This window comes from Trichosurus vulpecula, chromosome 5, assembly GCF_011100635.1.
Source record: "Trichosurus vulpecula isolate mTriVul1 chromosome 5, mTriVul1.pri, whole genome shotgun sequence".
Classification (NCBI taxonomy): Eukaryota; Metazoa; Chordata; class Mammalia; order Diprotodontia; family Phalangeridae; genus Trichosurus; species Trichosurus vulpecula.
In genome coordinates, this window is record NC_050577.1 from 13950079 (window position 1) to 13971496 (window position 21418).

Here is a 21418-nt window from a genome sequence, read left to right on the forward strand (position 1 = left end):
TATATATTATATATGGATGGATGGATGTTGGAACAGCTGCTGGGAAGTGTACCTCCATAAGGCACAAGTAGGGCCTTTGGCATCTTTGGCCCAGGGGCTGGGGGTGGGGGGAGTGATGAAGGGATCACTGTTCATCTTTCCCAGGAGCTGAGCTCTTGAATGGTTCCTTCATCACCCTCGATCCCACTTAGACATAGACTTAACATAAGAATGAAGCCAGGCAGGCATTTGCTTCAGTGATACAGGGGCATATTTTATCCTAAGAGGGTTTCTAGGACACATCTCACTCTTTAAAAGTCCTTCAGCACTCATGTCGCGCTAACATTCTTGGCATGCGTGTCCTCGTTGACTCCATTATTTGTGACTTTATCCCTGTCCTTCATCTAGGACCTACTCATTTGAAATAATGGGGGGCCTCATACTCACTCTCCTGTTAACTCTGCTCATCCTGCCTCCCCCCACCTCCACCCCAGACCTATCCCGGCTGCTCTCCCTAAGCCCCACAGCAGCATCCGTAAAGTTTTCCGTCGTGGCCCACCCCTTTCTGGCCTGGTTATGATTACTTGGTCGTGGAGAAGAGTCTAATAAATTACATATCAGTAAATGTAGATCTTGGACAAATGCCCCCAAGAAAATCTAATTTTCTTGAAGTGCATCTTTTTTCATTCTTTCAAGTTTTCAGCTTAAATTTTGTACCCCTGACGGGTGAAAAATGGATGGTCCTGGCAACTGAAATCTTCTCTATCACCCGGAGCCGGGAAGGAAGCTTCCCACACCACTCTGTTGTATCCATTATGATCCAGACAGATGACCATGGGAGGGCTTAGTTAGCTTTTTCCTTGCCTCTAACAGCAAACAACTACAATTTATTTAAGCTGCAAAGAACCCGGCTGCGCACCAAAAGCCTCCTGGCCTCTCCGCACCCAGGCAAGCACCATCAATAAAGCTGTCACCCTCGCTCATCTGCAGGGGAGCAGGGGATTTCAGCAAGTGCCTGGGCTCTCTGCATACCATTTCCAGCACTAACCGTTTGGGGTGATGCTCCAATAATCACAGGGACCACTGACTTAAAAGTCACTTGAATCCGACTCCTCCAAATCATGGGATTCTCTTTCATGCCTGGATGTTGCTGGCGAGATCAGTAACATTCCCGATAAATTACACATTGGCCAGTCTGGGAGAGCTTCAGTCTGTTATTGGAACCAGCTCGTTTGCAAAGCTAGGCTGTGGGATGCCAGGCTCGGAGCCTTGCTTCAGCTCAGGAGGGACTTGGGAAACCACAGAGCGCCCTCTGTTGATAAGAAGAAAAATGCAGAGCCTGGAATGCACAGAGTGTAAACCCTTCAAACACCCAGGCTCAAAGCGAAATCTGTCTCTATTTGGAGAGGCACATTTATGACCTTAAAATACATTTTTCAACATAAAATATTAATTGTTTACATTGCATTAAAAAATTCAAAGGGTTTGATTGGTACTATTTATCTACTTCCACATATAGACACACTGTTGTTTCTATTTCTGTGTATCTGGAGATGCCAGGTACAAAGACTTTGGCCTACTTTGCACTGATAAAGATATAGACAGAGATGGTCACACAGCCCTAGCCGCATTTCCCTGGTAAAAATATTTCTAAAACAAATATTAGAATCGACACAAGCCATAGTGCGGGATGATGGGTAATCTGTGCATGACAATAATTGCTGTATGCAGGCAATCACAAAATTCCCTTGGGTTCAGAAGGAAAAAAAAAAACCATCACAGAGAGATCTTAGCTCCCATGTTCTCTCTTTATAACATGGAGCAAATGATGCCTGGTTTCTCAACTATCTCTTTCAAACTAAGTTCCAGGGAACCATTCCAAAACAGTAAATTGTATTGTCATTTCTATAAAGTAAGTCATGGCTGGGAGGGCAGGAGCTCTTCTGTCTCTTAAGAGTCTGCCCTTTTCTCTTGCCACTGTTTTGTATGGGGTTGAATCCAACCAAAACCCACATTACTGTCACTTTCACATATTTAAAACAGATGATAGCTTCACTGTAAACACTGAGAGTTAACACTTTCAACCAAAAGGCTTTTGGAATCCTCCCTGCCATATAAGGTTTCCTTAAGTATTTTGAAGAAAACCTGCTCTGGGCTTTAGATAACAAACTGTCTTTCACATTTTTCTTTAGGAAATATTTGGTGATAGATGCAGATTTAAAATCTTTCCCAGCACCTCTGGGGCTTCACCTGGAATCATCGTTGCCCCAGACAATCAGATAAAGTGATTGCATATGCAATTGGCCATTCCATTATTACAAAGAGGGCTGCCATTTTTAATTCATCCATCTCTTTGGCTCAGTCTGCACATGCTAAATGAAATGGGGAATTAAAAAAATTACCTGGATATCATAAGCAAAAACCACAATGCTCTTAAAAGGTGGGGAGGGGGAGGGGGTTTGAGGGGAATTGGAATTTTCCAGATTGACTGTCTCTCCCTGATGAAATTAGCCTGATAATTGCTCACTCCTCCACTTCACTCCTGCTAGAAGATAAAGAGAGTAGTGGGTCATGTCCTTTCCCCATCCTGGATTCTAGGCATTCATCTCCTCTCAGAGCTTCTGGGAAGTCTGCATTCATAAATATGAAAGGAAAACACAAGAAGAAAGTAGCCTTTTGGTCCAAATGTTGTTCATCCATGAGGAAAGTCTGAGCAAAGAGCTTTGTGCTTGCCCTGGAGAAGCAGAATCCAGAGGTTGTCTCTTGTCCCAAACAAGGAGCATAAGAACTGGAAATTTTGGCTCACAAGAGCATCAGTCGTTTTTAATGGAATCCAAATAGGAGAGAATTCAAGACCTGGTAAGAATCAAATCAAATCAATCAATGAACACTTATTAAGTACCAATTATGTATCTGGCTCCATTCTATGTGTTGGAGATGTGTAGACAAAGAATGAAACAATCCCTACTCTCCAGGAGCCTATATGCTAGTATTTTAATCAAGGGTTATGAGATGCCTGAGTTTTTCAAGGTTTCGCCTTGTTTTGCACACGCTCCCTAAAGAGCTTTCTGAGGACACAATGAAGATGTAAGCCCCTGAAATTTAATGAAATAGAGAGAATGTCTTGATGAGGGACAGCCCCACCCTCCATCCCCCTACCCTCACCCCACTCCCACCATAGGATTTGTTTTGCATTAGTTGCTAACACCAGAGACATAAAGTCAGGATCATAGATCAAGAGTTGAAAGATACCTCAGAAATCCACGAAGTCCAAGTCTGATGTTTTACAAATGGGGGAAATGAGTCCCAGAGAAGTAAAATGATCTGCCCCAAATCGCCTAGATAATAAGTGGCAGGGTGAGGACTTGATTAAGCATCCACTGACACCAAATCCAGGATGTTTCCCATCATGCCAGGCTGATGGGTCTGCCTAGAAAGGAATTCTCTTCCTAAGAGAAAGAGACATTGCTGAAAGGAAAAAGAAAAGCAAACTATAATGCAGTGGGGAAGTCTCAATAGGAATTAATAGAGATTTATATTTATTTTCCTTTAGGTTCCCTTGAAATATATGGATTTTTTTTATCACTCTGAATTTCTGGGTAGGGGAAGGTAGAAAATAGAAAATAAATTGCTTAAAATGTAAATATCATAAAACTAAAAAACAATTGGGATTCAGAAATTTGCTCTCCTTTTCAGCTACTGTTTTAGCTGAAACATGAAACTATCTAGAATTCTCCTTAAAGGAATATTAAGAGAAAAATGGACAACATGATTTTAAATGAATGCAGACGAAATCAAGTTGACATTTCATGATTAATAAAACATGTCTATTTTAAATTAAAAGTTGACCTCTTTTCCTAGATTTTTTTCTTTCTTTTTTTTCTTAGGTGATTCTATTGTAGTATATACCCATGATGACACATAGGATTTTAGACAATTCTCCAGTTTGAGGATTTGCTAATTTTGTTTAACAAATAGTCCAGCAGAGGGCAGTCAGCTTTTGTTATAACATGTTTGAAGCTGTTGGTAACTTTCTGGGGATAGTTGATTCTTAAAAACTACTGTATTCATTTTTTTATGTAGTCTCTCTTTTTTTCCCCTTCAGGAACAACACAAAACAGACTGGGTATTTTATGCCTTGAGACAGACAAGTCTTTTTCCACTTGGTAATTAAATCCAAGAGAGGGAGCCTTCCCAAAGTACATTGGGGCCCATTACACTCGTCATGTCCATGAATGCCCAGGAACCCTGTCTTATTCTGATCATAGATGAAGGATTCACTTGGCTTAGCTCTTTGTAACATTTTTTAAAACTTTCTAAAATTTAAAATAACTCATCAGGTACTTAATTGGAAAACAACAACAAGCAAGTCAGCATGCATTTACAATTATTTATACTTAGAAATAATTTCTATTGTGGGCCACGTCAGCGATGTTTCCTTCTTGTGGTTTTTGCTGATTCACCTCTGACTGCACGTGCACCATTGTCCACTCATCAGCCTCTGGCAGTGTGTGCATGGTCCTGATGCTGCAGTCTTTATTTCTTATTTATCATTTGGGAATCACAGCTCCATTGGGCTATTGGCTGTCCCTGGGCACCGCCCTCCATTTCCCAACTCCACATCCTTGTATTGACCATCTCCCATTCCTGAAATTCCTTTCCCCCTCACCTCAGCTTCCTTTAAGCCCACCCTTTGGAGGAGGCCCTTCTTGGTCTCCCCACTGATGGTGCCTTCTCATTGGAAAGGACCTTCCATTAACTTATACGAGAGGTGTCAAACATCAGGCCTGCAGGGACATGCAGCCCCTAACACTCTTGAGTGAAGTTGAAACCAAATTAACAAAATAAACAACATATGATAAAACACAGATAACACTGCATTTTAAAACTAAACCAACGTGCCCACCAGCTGAGATCTTTCTGGATTCATTAGTTGCCTCCATTTCTATTTGAGCCTGACACCACTGATTTACATCGTATTTATCTTACCTAGTTGCATCTGTCTTTATTATAGCTGATGCTTAGGACTGTTTTTTGATTTATTTTGTCAACTCAGGATTTAGCACAGTGCCTAGTGCTTAATAAACACTTTTCTTATTGACTGCCTGACTGCCTGGCATAGGAATTATAGAATATGGAATTGGCAAAGAATGTCATCAGGGAAAAGACTGATCAGTAGAAGGTAAGTTCCCTGAGGGCATGGACATTTTTATTTTCATCTTTGTATTCCCATCAACCTGCACAACCCATGACATACACTAGGTGCTTAATAAATACTTAGCGTTTAACTGATTGATCAAACAAGAAGACATCCCATGGAAAGGACAAGAGATGACCGGTAGATAGCCTAAGAGCTTCCAAGTACTCATGATGTTAAGAGAAACCAGGAAGTCTTCCAGCTTATGAGGTGGACCCCCTATGCTAAACCTGTGGTTGAACAGTCAGGCAGGATGAACAGACATGGATGGGATCTTATAGGCACTGCTGGAAGGAATACCCACCCTGATGAGATCCCAGAGCCCATGTGAGAACTTGAATGTTCTTAGGACCTTAGGCACTGATGGAAAGAATACCCACATGATGAGATCCCAGAGCCCATGTGAGAAGTTGAAAACTTGTCAACTTACCCATTTTACAGAGGAAGCCCAAAGAACTGAAGTGATTTGCCCAAAGTCACATAGCTATTAAGAAGCAGAGCCAAAATTCAAGTCCAGGTCTTCCGACTACAAATCCCTCAAGCATTTATTAAGTACTGACTATGTGCCAGGCACTGTAATATAAAAGCACAACACTCCTCAAAATCCATCTTTTCCCAAATGTTTTATTATTCTACATGTTTATTATTTTTTGTTAGTGATTATGGTACTCTGTCATGTTGATCATGTGTTGAGACTGCAAAAATAATGGCAAAAGACCTAGAATCCATGGCAAATGAGGATTGGTCAAAAGCTCTGGTCCTATGGAGTAGGAGAAGACTCCTGGGGACCAGAGAGCTGTCTTCAAGGATCTGAAGGGACTTTGTGAGAAGATGGTCTAGATTCACTCTGCCAGGCCCTTGAGGGCAGAATGAGCAACAACAGAGAGAAATCGCCAATAGGAGGATTCAGCCTTGGTGCCAGTTAAACCCTTTGCAGAAGAAGAGTTGTCCAAGAGTGGCCTGGGGTGCAGTAGCCTCTCTGTCCCTGGAGGTCTTCAAGCAAAGCCTGGATGGCCATTTACAGGGAAGGTTGTAGAGGGAATTTGTGTTTAGGGACCATCAGAATTAATAACCTCTGAGCCCCATTGGCATCCTAAAACTGAAAGCTTTGACTGTTTTTGACAGTCTCTGCATCCCAGGGCTCAGCACAGCACCTGGGACACAGCAGGTGCTTAATAAATGCTTGTTGAATGGTAAATGTGGAAATGTGTTTTGTATGACTTCATATGTATGATCAATATCATATATTGCTCACCTTCTCTAGGGAAGACGGAAGGAGAGAATTTGGAGCTCAAAAAAATTTTTAAAGTGCAACTTAAAAATTATTTTACATGTAATCAAGAAATATTTAGCTAAATTAAAAATATATATTTTTTAAATGAATGCTTGTTGACTTGATATGTATATAGCACTTTAAGTGATTGCCTCTTTAGATCCTAAGAGCTGATCCAGTCCTAAGAGAAGAGCTCTTAGGGACCACCTAATTCCACCCTCACCCATTTTACTTTACAAGAAACCGAGGCTCGCCCAGATGAAGTGACTTGCCCAACATCCTGCTCGTTGCAAATAACAGTTAAGATTCAAACCCAGGGCATCTGACTCCAATGCCAAGTACTCGGAGCACTCTTTCCTCAACACCTCTATCCTGCCAATCCGTCTCCCAGCTCCTGACAGAGCCTCATTTAAAGCAGATAGAGATGAGCCGGGGAAGTTCAGTGAATTTATTCCAAATGTAGTAAGAAATTGTCGCTGTCATGCTTTCAACAACAGAGCCAGGAAATGTGTCTGAAGGTCGCATTTTAAAATAATCCAGAAAGGGCTTTCACCAACATTGATCCTTCAGTAGAATGTCCCGATGGCTGGAAAATGGTTTTCAAATTTTTTTTAGTTGGTGCCTTTTGTCATCACATCCATTTCCATATAGATTTCTTCTCCCTCAGTTATCCAGAAAACATCCAATTTAAGGAACATTTAAAAGGAAACAAACAAAACATTCAGCAAAACCAGTGAACAATTGATCCATCAGGTAGCAGATGCAGCATCCCATACTCAAGAGACCTCCACCTCTGCAGTTGGATGGAGGGGAGTTGTACCCACTTGTTTTGCCCTTTGGTGATTTAAATGGGCATGAGCAGCACTATACTGGCAAATGTTTAACAACCTACTTTCCAGAAAAAAAGGAAAACATGTAACATGACACACTTTAAAGTTTAATCTGCATTAATTACATTTTCTCCAGCACTTTCTTAAGTCCAGAAATCAACAAAACAATAAATCAAGCCCTGATCTGTAGTGTTTGCCAATTGCCATGGTGTAAATGCTCACACAGAAAATTTAATAATTAGCCCATGAGAGCCTGTCCAACCTGGCTCCAGCACAGTCCTGACACAAGGGAGATTTTAGCACCCTCTCTGTGGCCACCAGGTTAAAGTCCTACTTTGGGAGCATTAGACACAAAATCCAGGAAGTTTCTTCTGCCACTGAACATCATCGTCATTGTCTTCATTGGAAAAATCTAAATATTCTCACCTCAGTATTATTCAGCATTGGCGCAACCATTTCATCTGCACCCAATGACAAATATCAATAAATGCATAGAGCCAAGGATTTTGTTGTTGTTTGGCCATTTCAGTTGTGTCCAGCTCTTCCTGACCACTTTTGGGGTTTTCTTGGCAAAGATATTGGAGTGGTTTGCTATTCCTCCTCCAGCTCATTTTACAGATGAGGAGCTGAGGCAAACAGGATTAAGTGACTTGCCCAGGGTCACACAGCTAGCAAGTGTCTGAGGCTGGATTTGAATTCATGAAGATGCATCTTCCTGATTCCAAGGCCAGCACTCTATCTACTGTACCACCTAGCTGTTCCTAGGATAAACCATCTAGTTTTTGAAGCTGAATCCCAGATGTTGAAGGTATCTAAGAAATTCAACCTGCTCAAATTCTGACATAGATCTCAGTGGTACCCAAGTACCAGTACTGTGGGCAGTACCTAGGACCACATTTTAGGAAGGCTACTGACAAACCAGAAAGAGTCTAGAGATGGTGAGAAATCTGGAAACCTGGAGATATTTAGTGTGGTAAAGAGAAGACTTTGGGGGGGGTGGCAATAGTCTTTAAGTATTTGAAGGGTTATTAAGGGAAAATCAGCTTGACCCCAGAAGGCAATAAATAGAAGAGATTTAAGGGAAAGTTCCCCACAATTTAAATTCTCCCAAAGTGCACTGGACTGCCTCAGGAGGCAGTGGGGAGAAGACCCATCGCAGGGGTCTTCAAGTCAAAGCTAGAAGACCCATTCGCAGAAACGTTTTAGAGGGAATGATCAGTTAGGTATGGGTAGGGCTGGATGCCCTCTGAAGTCTCTTTCCTCTCTGGGATGTCTTGCATCAATGATGACTTTTCAAATACCAACCTCCCCATTAGTCTTAGAAAATTTGATACCAAGTCATTGGGGTCTGAGAGACCTGGGATCAAATTCTGCCTCATACACTTTTAGCTTTGTGTCCCTAGGCAAGTCATTTTCCCTCAGGCCTCAGTTTCTTCATCTGTAAAATGTGTGGGCTGGACTTCATGGCCTCTGAGTCCCCTTCTAAGTCCTGGTCTAAGGTTCTAGAATGATTCTCTCTATTCTTTTCCCGTGTCTGACTGATATCTGTCTTCCTGCTAACTCTGGGAGAGACCCTCATGATATGGTTACACAGAAAATTGGGTCAGCATGCACACCAGTTAGAAAACCTTTATGGCCAAACTGTCAACAATTTTGTAAAATTTGTTACTTGGCAAAGGAAAGACTATGTCAATAGAACGACTAAATCAGGTTCTGTCATTTCAGGGTCACTATCCTACAGACGCTCACCTAGGTATTTTCCCTTTTGTGATTGATCCCTTCAGTAACGTAAAGAACTGGAAGTGAGAAGACTGAGCCACCATGCAGTGATCTATGGGCCATTTATAGATCTGGGCCAACCCTGCATTTTATGCAAAGTTCTCCTTTCTCTGGATCTGAAAACCTGCTTTCTTCTAGCATTAGATGGGGAAAAGCTGACAAAGATTCAGAAGACCACCTCGTCAAAGCCTTGGGATAACAGGAGGGAACCTTTAAAACAATAAACTTCCTTTTCCTTTATAGAATCAATCAATAATTATGTAATACACCAATCAATGGCCTTCTGTAGACCAGACACTATGCTAAGTGCTAGGGATCCAAAAAGAGGCAAAAGACAGTCTCTGCTTTCAAGGTGCTTACAATCCAACGGAGGAGACAACATGCAACCAACTGGAAAAGGTCACAGAAACCCCAAAGGAAATCCCTACTACTCTACCCCCAACAAGGAGGCCTCAAGGAAAGAGTTTACCTCCCAGGGTAAACCAACCCACTTTAGGACAGCCGTGACACAAAGAAACTTCTGAGACCAAATTTAAATTTGCCTTTCTGCAACTTACATTCATTGTTCCAGTTTGGTTCTTGGGAGTCAGCTGGTCCAGGACCTGAAGCTGTCATGTTCCCCTTGAACATTCTTTTCTCCAGGTTAACCATCCCCTGTCCCTTCAATAGATTCTTATATTGTATAGATGCTAGGCCTTTCACCATATTCATTGCCCTCCTGTGGACACTCCTTTCTAAATATGGTGTCCAGAATTAGAAACAATACTCCAGATGTCTTCAGACTTGGCCAGCGCACTGCTGAACAGTGACCTCCTTATATCTGAAGGGTGTCCCATTTTTAATACAGCCTAAGACCTCATTAGGTTTCCTGGTTGTCATTCCATGGTATTGGCTTATATTGGGCTTGTAGTAAGGCTCCAAGATCTTTTTATTTTCAGAAAAAATGACATTCAATCATCTTTGACTTATGAAGTTGAGTTCTTGAACCCAAGAATAAGAGTTTACATTTAGCCTTATCAACTTTTTTTTTTATTCTACTTCTCAACCTGCTCATCACATGGACTACTTGAGTTTCTAAGATCATAGAGAGTAAAAGTTTGAAACAGGCGTTGCAAATCACCTGCTCTGGAGTTGTTTAATGGAAGCAGGCTCAGAGATGCTAATTCCAAGTTCATTCCTGATGAAATGATTTATGCTCAAATCCTAAAGACTCCCTAGTTAGTCAGCCACAGTTCAGTAACCATTAGAACAGTAAATGAGGGCTGGCTGATGAGATCTCCAGCCCAGAGCTGTCATGTAGACCCAGGGATTTTAGCTAGAACATTAGCAGTAATGCTTCTGAGGGCTCATGCTGGGGAAATGCCTCTGCTGTGAACAGTGGCCTCATTATCTGCAGGTGCCCCAGCAGTGAGGGGGCAGGGGCTGTTCATCACTCCCCCCCCCCCCCGTCTGTAGTAGAACCAACCCCATCAGGGCCACTGACAGGGGCTGGCTGGAGATCCAGAGAATGGCAGGTCCCACCACAGCCCATGACCCAGAGATGGAACCATGGCCAGGACTATCTCAGAGTGACCAATACCCTCTCCCCACTCCCATGTCTGATTGACATCAGTCTCCCTGCTATCTCTGGGAAAGACCCCATAGCATGCACATAAATGGCGCATGCTGCTTTCCTAATGCTCCTGCCCACACATTAAGACTAGATTTTGAATAACTCTCAAGTCAGAAAGACACATATTTAACAGCATAGAGTGAAAAGAGTTCTGGACTTAGAATCAGATGGACCTGGGTTCACATCCCACCTCTAACACTTACTAGACAAACTAGAAGTCCTCTAGGGTCCAAATCACATCTAGCTCTCTGATCAGAACATCATAGACTTAGTGGTAAATCTAGTCGGACACTCCTGTTTTACAGATTAGAACACTGGGGCCCAGAGCAGGGAGCATGCCCACGACCATAGCCATTCTGTTATTGTTTAATCATTTTTAGTTGTGTCCAACTCTTCATGACCCCCATTGAGAGCTTTCTTGGCAGAAATACTGGAATGATTTGCCGTTTCCTTCTCCAGTTCAATTTACAAATGAAGAAAGTAAGACAGAAAGCATTTAGGTGACCCTCACCCAGGGTCACGCCAGATTTGAACTCAGGTCTTCCTGACTCCAGGCCCATCCCTCTATCTACTGCACCACCTAGCTGCCCTCTGATCATGGAAATAGTAAGCATCAGAAACAGGATTCGAACCCATGTTCTATAACTCTAAAAATAGAGTTCTTTCACTTACGCTACACTGCCTCCAGATGTTTCTTGTTCACTCAGATTTACAAAAGGTTCTCTTACCCTCTATTAATTAAAAAATAAGCCGCCCCAATGCCCTACTCAACTCAAGAGGTCCCAAAGACCCTTAATTCTAATACCTTCCTTCTGTTGATTTAGTCCAGTTGATCCTGTCCATACGGCCTCTTATATGGTCATTTCCACAGTCTCCCCCATTAGGTTGTAAGCCTTTTGAGAGCAGAGACTGCCTTTCTTTGTATCCTCAGTGCTTAGCACAGGGCCTGGCACATAGTAGGTGCTTACCAAATGCTTGTTGGCTGACTGACATCTGGAGAGAGAAAAAGGTCTTCCTCTGAGTTTGGCAATTTTCCTAAGCAAACTAGAAGTATTTGAATAATCAAACCTCCATAGCCTAGGTAATTTATCCTCATTGAAGCCAAAGCTCCCACAAATTTAAAAGAATTATCTAAAGCAAGAAATGTTTTATGAAGCTTTATACCAGTAATATCTCCTGCTGAAATGACTTGACTTTACTGTGAGTTGGGGACTGCTTTCTATTACTTCAAGTACCGACAAACATTTGTAGCATCTACTATTTGCCAGGCACATTCCACATGCTAGAGAGAGAGAAACCGAAAGGAAGCAGCCTGGTCCTTAAGGAATCTCCAATCAGATGGGGAAGGCCGCACACTCATCCACAGGGATACCCAAACCACATTTGAAACAGAGGGAGGGTAACCCCAAAGGGGAAGGTGCTGGCAGCTGCTGGGGAGGAAGAGGTGAGATGGTTATGAGTTTTCAGCGTGGGGAGAACCAGGGCAAAAACAGACAGATCTCCTGGAGCCCCTTTAGTCTCTATACCTATACTCTAAACCTGGGAGGGATTGTGTGTGTAAGACTCAAACTCATCATCTAAGCTGCTTTCTGCAGTACCATATGCAAGGGAATGAGTGATACTGGGAAGAGGGTGAGAAAAGTAGATGGAAGGAACCAGACCTAAGAGAGGTGTCCCACACCCTCACAACCCTAAAGGATGTAAGTAGTCAGAAATTCTAAGCATCTTAACGATACTTTTATGAGGTGGGGGAGGGGACGCCTCTTTGAGTTTCAGAATCAAAGGTGTGAAGTAGGTGTGAACAATCCCTAGACACCTCAATTGACTCAATCAATCAAAGCTTACCCTTAATCGGGAAGGACTTAAGTCCTTGAATAAAAACAGATGTTACAACACATAAATGCCCTGTGGTTGATAGAAGAGAATTAGTCATGCCCTGTAGGGCTCAAATAAAACGCAGACCAATCTGGAATCCAGCATTCCAAGAGCAGACCTGTCTGGTGGTGGGACAGCTCCAACCAAGAAGACCTTGAGAGGGAATCATTTAGTGGGGAGGGAGGTGGAGAATTACTCTCCCTCCCCACCCCATCTTCTTTGACTAGAGGAAAACTTGGTGAACTACAAAGGATGGAGGGTGTGGTCTTCCCATTCCCAACAGCCACATCCCAAGGGAAGCAATGGCCCAAAGAAAGCTAGCCACACCAAGGAAAGAATCTGAGGACTCTACCAGGTCAGGGGAACAAATTCTGTTAAATTCTTAGATAATTAAACTCTAATGTGCTAGCAAGAGAAACTAGGATGTAAGCTACACTGATTGGGATCCATCTTTTGACAGTGATGTTGAAGAGAATGACTCTTCCCTACTTGATCACATCCCTTATTGTTACCATTATAGACAAAATACTGAGTCTATCCAGCATAGTTTTCCTCATGGTTTAATCTCTATGTCTTGCTTTCTCCATCAACAAAATGAAGACATTTCTCTTTATCATAAGATAAATAAGATATGTGTCATTAGAATATAGAAAGAAATGAAGATTGGTGAAGCACCCAAGAATCCTGGTTTCCTGAAATTCCCTGCATTGTCTACACTCATCTGTCATCTTTCCCTCCAATAACTTAACATAAACTATCTAATCAGTGCTGTGAAAAAGATTAAAAAAAATCAAGCTGTCTCCTAAGACGCGACTTTAAAGTTCCCATCACACTTCCCGACTAAATGACTTCGAGCAATTCACCTAAAGTCGTGCCTCTGTTTCCTCATAAGTAAATTGAAGCCGTTTCACTCAATGATCTCTGAAGTCCCTTCCATCTCTATGGTCTTGTGTATCCTTCATACAAAACATGTCACTATATCTGTGTGTGTTTTTCCTTCAGAGAAGTCCCTATAATAGAACCATTTGCTATTTCCAATAAAATGACAGTATCAGAAGGAAATTCACAAATGTGGAGTTTTATGGGGCTGATACAGGCAGCATATGTTAACTAAGAATAAGCCTGTATTTTCATTTCTCAGTGTTTTATTACCTCAACCCGACTGTCAACTAACCACATAAAATTCAAACAAATCAACTCACTAAAATATCTGAAAAAGCAGTCTGCATTAATCAAATCTCATGATTTTTTGTAACATTCCTGGGGGAAAATTGTGGCAGGACATGAAAAATTATTAGATAAGCAGAGGATTGAACAGTAAGCCTTCGGAAGACAACCTAAGCATCAGGGTCAATTTCTTCTTTCTCCCTCCAAAGTAGGTCATGCTCAGCAGAATGGCTTAGGGTTGTAGGACCATGGATTCCCAGCTCCCAAGGAGCTCCACAGACATCTAGCCTAACCCCTTTGTTTTACACAGTTGGAAATAGACACCTAGATATGCAAAATGATTTGCCCAAGCTCATATTGGTGGTAAAGCGGTAGAACCTTGCTTGATTCAGACCCTCTGGCTCCTTATAATCCAGCCCTTAGGCCACTGCACCACAGTATCAACAATATTTTCCCCACTAGTTTGAAAATTTTCTGTAAATGTAACCCAGGCAAGTAAGCTCTGAAGTATCCTCATCCCAACCCCCACACCCACTGATGATTCAGGTTCCCAGAGTTTACCCACATTTTCTTGGGGTCCAAGGGTGATTCTCTAATGTCATTGGTTCAAATCCCCACCGCTGTACTAAACTATTGATGGAGAATTACTTTATCGAGACTCAAAAAGATTTTATTTTTTTATTGTGGATTTTTTTCCTTTTAAATTTGTTAATTTTTAGTTTATAACATTCAGTTCCACAAGTTTTTGAGCTCCAATTTTTTCCCTCTCCTTTTCCTTCCCCCTCCCCACCCAAGACAGTATGTAATCTGATATAGGTTCTACCCATTAAACATATTTTCACAATAGTCAAGTTGTAAAGAAGAATTATAACCAACGGAGTGAACCACAAGAAAGAAGAAACAAAAAAAGAGAGAGAACAAATAGTTTGCTTCCATCTGTATTCAGACTCTGTAATTCTTTCTCTGGATGTGGATAGCTTTTTCCATCATGAGTCTTTTGGAGTTGTCTTAGAACCTTACATTGCTGAGAAGAGCCAAGTCTATTAGACTTAATCATCACAGATACAATGTGTCTGTAATTGTGTGCAATATTCTCCTGGTTCTGCTCCCCTTACTCAGCATCAGAACATATAAGTCTTTCCAGGTTATTACAAAGTCTGTCTGCTCCTCATTTCTTATAGCACAAGAGTATTCCATTACATTCATATACCACAACTTGTTCAGCCATTCCGCAATTGATGGGCATCCCCTTGATTTCCAATTCTTTGCTACCACAAAAAGAGCTGCTATAAATGTTTTTGTACATATGAATCCTTTCCCCATCAAATAGATTTTAAAAAGGAATATTTACTAAGGTACCATAATACTAAGAATTGGTACAAAATGACCCTTCCATAAGTCTGTAACACAATCTCCCACAAGTACATACGTAGTCCAAGGGAAAGTGAACTCAGGTTTGGAGATGACCTGTGGCAAATGAGTAATTCAGCTTCTGGGTACTAGAAATCCTTTTCTCATATTTATGATGTTCTTAAGAAATTCCTCGTAGGCATGGTCTAGTTTCTTTGTTGAGTTCCAAGCTGTGAATCAAGCCTATCCTTGGCTCTTGAAAGCAGACTGTGCTGCCAGCTGCTTCTGCTGCCCTGGGAGGTGGGAGAGATGATGCTACAAAACCAAGAGGAAAATGAGAAGCCCCAAATCTCTAGAGATTTCACAACAAGCAATGTCCCATCCAGACAAGGTGTGTTAAGTGTGGGGGGTGGGAGAAGAATTCCTGGAAAAACCCAAAATCAAGGTCTTTCCTTGCCCTTCCTGTTCAGGGATGTGCTAGTTGATCTTTTATCAACTCCCTTAGTAATTCAGAGACTTCTTTGGTATGGCCAAGTTCCCTCAGACTATCCAAATTCTTGTATTGTCATTCAAATTCAAAGCCTTTGAGTACTTTGTCCAAGTCCTATGAGTGACAGAAACAGGTTCTCACCCCATTAAGGTAGCAAAGCTAAAGTGGCAGGCAGTTTCTATCCCAGCTTTACATGAATGGTAGATTCCTGCCAATCTGTACAGAAATTGCACTGTTATATTTGTTTAAAGTGTATTGTATTTTTCTTCTGCTGTAGTCATATTGGGTTCAGAATATTCCAAAGATGCTCTACTCTCCTTAAGAAGCATTTGTCCTCAGCAGAAGCCAATTATCAGCAATCTCTGGCAGAAGTTAAGTCAAGGAGTGAGCAAACTTCTAATACCTGAGGAACGCCTCACCCCGCTGAGTTGCAAGAACAGGACCTGTGATTTCACTGCTGTGGGGAGCTCCTGGGGCCATGTAATCCAGCCCCTCCATTTAACAGAAAAGGCAACCAAGGCATAGGAAGGTTAAGTGACTTCCTCAATTCACACAAAACTACTGAAATTGAACACTTTGGAAAGATAATGACCAAGGTTGGTCCCAAAGAAGAGCCCAGAGAAGACACCAACCTCCTGTCTTTGTAGAGCTGGGGGACAGTGGGTAAGGAATACTGCATGGATTATTGCATTTGGTTCCTATCTTGGTTAGCTGGGCTAGGCAATTTTTTTCTTTTTTTTTATTCCTTGCTATAAGGGATGGCTCTCTAGGAATAGAAAGGGACTGTACATACTGGGAAATCTAAGTAACATGAAAATGAAAAATATCAATAATTTTTTAAAATGTTATTGACCTCAGCTTCTGGTGCCAAGATGGTGAGTGAGCAAAGAACTCTCTGAAGCCCTCCCAAATTCCCTTCCAAATAACTAGAAAACTGCCTCAGAATACCTCTAAAAGCAGGGATGAAGCTCACCAGCCTGGCAGGAAAGGTCTGTATCTCTGGGGTGGGTGGTGAGCAAGGTCCAAGAGCAGCAGCAGCCAGCCTCACAACAGGGGGCCAGCAGCAAGGTTCCAAGCCTAGGGCAATCTACTGCAAGGACCCTGTAAACCAGAAGCCCCTTAGGCAAGTGAGTAGTTTATGCAATGCATCAAAACCTCACCCCAGTGACCCCACCCCCAGCACAAGCCACCAACAAGGCCTTGACCTCATTGCTGACCAGTAGTGAAGCCCCACCCTTGGTCTGACCAACAGGGACAGCCTGGGGCTTTCTAGCAAAGAGACCCTACTTCCATAGCAACCCAAAAACAGGGCCCCACCCAGGAGGAGACCAACAACAAAATTACTCCTCCAAAACCTACTAAGTTGCCTCCATAGCAACCCAGCAGCAAGGCCCCACCCCTGGAGCAGGCCAGCAGCTAAACCCCACACCCAAGGGAAGCCAAGGGGAGGCCCCACCCCTCCCCCAGTACAAGCCAGAAGCCCAGTCAAAGCCAGCAGTAAGACCCAGAGCCCCAGCACAAAAAGCTTAGGATAGTGCAGGAACCAGAGCCCAACTCTCACATAAAAACACCACATCACAAAAAAGCCAGAAAAAAATTAGTTAAAAAAAAAGGAGTTTGACTATATTAGAAAAGGATAATAGTATCTAAATGGATATGTGTGAAACATCAAATAAAAATGTAATTTGGTCTCAGGCCCAAAAAGAGTTCCTAGAAGAGCTTAAAAAGCATTTTAAAAAGCCAATTAGAGAAGTACAAGAAAAATTGGGAAAAGAAATGAGAGTAATGCAAAAGAATCATGAACAAAAGAGGCAATAGCATGGGGAAAGATATACAAAAAAAGTTATTGAGGAAAATAACTCCCTAAAAAATAGAATTGACCAAATGGAAAAGGAAGAACAAAAGCTCACTGGAAATAATTCCTTAAAAATTAGAATTGAACAAGTAGAAACTAATGACTCTAGGACATATCAAGATACAGTAAAACAAAATTTAAAAAAAGTAAAAAGATAGAAGAAAATGTGAAAATTCTCATTGGAAAAACAACTGACATAGAAAATAGATCCAGGAGAGACAATGTAAGAATGATCGAACTACCTGAAAACCATTATAAAAAAAATTTTAAGTCTGGACAATATCTTTCAAGAAATTACAGAAGAAAATTGCTCTCATATATTAGAACCAGGGGGCAAAATATAAATTGAAAGAATTCACCTATCACCACCTGAACGAGATTCCAAAATGAAAACTCCCAGGAATATCATAACCAAATTCCACAGCTCACAGATCAAAGAGAAAGTATTTCAAGCAGCCAACAAGAAATGATTCAAATACCATGGAGCTATAGGCAGAGTTACACAGGATTTGGCAGCTCCCACATTAAAGAACGGGGGTGGGGGGCGCTTGGAATATGATATACTATACTGGAAGGCAAAGGAGTTAGGATTACAACCAAGAATCACCTACCCAGCAAAACTGAATATAATCTTTCAGGGGAAAAAATGTCATTTAACAAAGTAGAGGACTTTCAAGCATTCCCAATTAAACGATCAGAGCTGAATAAAACACATAACCTTCAAATACAAGATTCAAGGGAAACATAAAAAGGTAAAAAAGAAACAAGAAAGAGAAAATACAAGAAAGTCAATAAGGTTAAGCTGTTTGTATTTTACAGCAAGATAATATTTGTAACTCAACAACTTTATCACTATTAGAGCAATTAGAAGGAGTATATGTATACAGAGGGTATGGATATAAGATGACTTTGATGGGATGAAAGAAAATTGCACTGGAAGAAGAAAGAGGGAGGAGATTGAACAGGGGAAATTATGCCACATAAAAGAGGCATGAAAGAACTATTATAATGGAGGGCAAGATGGGGGGTGGAGGTGGAGGGTAAAGCTTAAACCTTACTCCCATCAAAATTGGCTCAAAGAGGTCATAACATACACATTCAGTTGGACATAGACATCTATCTTACCCTGTAAGGAAGTAAAAAGGGATGGAGATAATAGAAGGGGAAGAAGGGACTGTTAAAAGGGAGGGCATATTGAGGAAGGCAGTGATCGGAAGTAAAACACTTGTGAGGAGGAAAAGGGTGGAAGGTAAGAGAAACACATTCAAAGCAGAGAGATACACACAAAGCAGATTCTATTATGCTTCAGCTGAAGCAAAGAAAGTATGGATAGCCATCATGATCTCAGACAAAGCAAAAGCAAAAATAGATCTAATTAAAAGAGATAAAAAAAGGAAACTATATTTTCCTGAAAGTTACCACAGACAATGAAATCCTATCAATACTAAACATGTATGTATCAAATGGTATACATCTAAATTTTTGAAGAAGTTGAATGAGTTACAGGAGGAAATAGATAATAAAACTATACTAGTGGGGGACTCTAACTTTCCCCTCTCAGAACTAGATAAACCTAACCAAAAAATATACAAGAAAGAAGTTAAAGAGGTGAATAAAATTCTGGAAAAGTTAGATATGATAGATCTCTGGAGAAAACTGAGTGGGAATAGAAAGGAATATACCTTTTTCTCAGCAGTACATGGCACCTACACAAAAATCAACCAACCAAATGCAGAAAAGCAGAAATAGTAAATACAGACTTTTCAGATCATAATGCAATAAAAATTACATTCAATAATGGACAATTGAAAGAGAGATAAAAAATTAATTGAAAATAAATAATCTAATCCTACAAACAAGCAGCTCAAAGAACAAATCATAGAAACAATTGATAATTCAATTAAGGAAAAGGATACTAATATGACAAGATACCAAAATTTATGGGATGCAACCAAAGTGGTACTTAGAGGAAAATTTATATCTATAATTACTTATATCAGTAAAATAGAGAAAAAGCAGATCAATTAATTGGGTATGCATTTTTTAAAACTAAAAAATGAACAAATTAAAAATCCCCACTTAAATACCAAATTGGAAATCCTAAATAGTCAAAAGGAGAGATTAGTGAAATTGAAAGCAAGAAAACCATTGAACTAATAAAGCAAGAAGCTGTTTTTTGGGGAAAAACAATAAAATAGACAAATAATTGATTAATTTGATTTTAAAAAGGAAAGAAGAAAACCAAATTAGTAGTATCAAAAATGAAAGGGATGAATTTAACACTAATGAAGAAGAAACTAAGAGAATTGTTAGGAGCTATTTTGCCCAATTATATGCCAATAAAGTTGACAATCAATTGAAATGGATGAATATTTACAAAACTATAAATTTCCCAGATTAACAGAAGAAGAAATAAAACACTTAAATAAACCAGTCTTAGAAAAAGAAATTGAACGAGCCATCAATGAATTTCTTAAGAAAAAAATTTCCAGGACGAGATGGATTCACAAGTGAATTCTACCAACCATTTAAAGAACATTTCCAATACTATATAAACTATTTGGGAAAATAGGTGAAGAAAGAGTCCTATAAAATTTCTTTTGTGACACAAATATGGTACTGACACCCAAATCCAGAAGAATCAAAACATAGAAAGAAAACTATAGATCAATTTCCCTAAAAAATATTGATGCAAAATTTTTAAATAAAATAATAGCAAAGAGATTACAGCAATACATCACAAGGATAATACACTATGACCAGGGAGGACTTATACCAGGAATGTAAGGCTGGTTCAATATTAGGAAAACTATCAGCATAATTGACCATATCAATAACAAAACCAACAAAAATCATATGATTGTCTCAATAGATGCAGAAAAAGCCTTTGACAAAATACAGCACCCATTCCTATTAAAAACACTAGAAAGCATAAGAATCAATGAAGCTTACCTTAAAATGATAAGTAATACCTAAAACCACCAGCAAACATTATCTGTAACAGGGATAAGCTAGAAGCTTTCCCAATACAATCAGGGTGAAGCAAGGATCCCCCTTATCACCTCTATTATTTAATTTTGTACTAGAAACATTAGCTATAGCTACAAGAGAAGAAAAATAAATTAAAAGAATTAGAATAGTTAACAAGGAAACAAAACTATAACTCTTTGCAGATAATATGATGATATACTTAGAAAATCCTAGAGAACAAACTAAAAAGCTACTTATTTTTAATTAATTAATTTAGTTTTAGTTTACAACATTCAGTTCCACAAGCTTTTGAGTTTTAAATTATCCCCCTCCCTCCCCTCTCCTTTCCCCAAGATCGCATGTAATCTGACACAGACTCTATATATACATTCATATTAAACATATTTTCACATTAGTCATGTTATAAAGAAGAATTATAGCCAATGGAAAGAAACACAAAAAAGAAGAAACAAAACAAAACGAGAGAGAGAGAGAGAGAGATGGAGAGCAAATAGTATGCTTTGATCTGCATTCAGACTCTGTAATTCTTTCTCTGGATGTGTATAGCTTTTTCCATCATGAGCCTTTTGGAGTTGTCTTAGAACCTTGCATTGCTGAGAAGAGCCAAGTCTACCAAAGGTAGTCATCACAGATACAATGTGTCTGTAATTGTGTACAGTGTTCTCCTGGTTCTGCTCCCCTTACTCAGTATCAGAACATATAAGTCTCTCCAGGTTATTATGAAGTCTGTCTGCTCCTCATTTCTTATAGCACAATAGTATTCCATTATATTCATATACCACAACTTGTTCAGCCATTCCACAATTGATGGGCATCCCCTTGATTTCCAATTCTTTGTCCCCACAAAAAGAGCTGCTACAAATATTTTTGTACATGTGGGCCCTTTTCCTATTTGTATGATCTCTTTGGGATACAGCCCTAGAAGAGATATTGCTGGGTCAAAGGGTATGCATATTTTATAGTCCTTTGGGCATAGTTCCAAATTGCTCTCCAGAATGGTTGGATTAGTTTACACCTCCA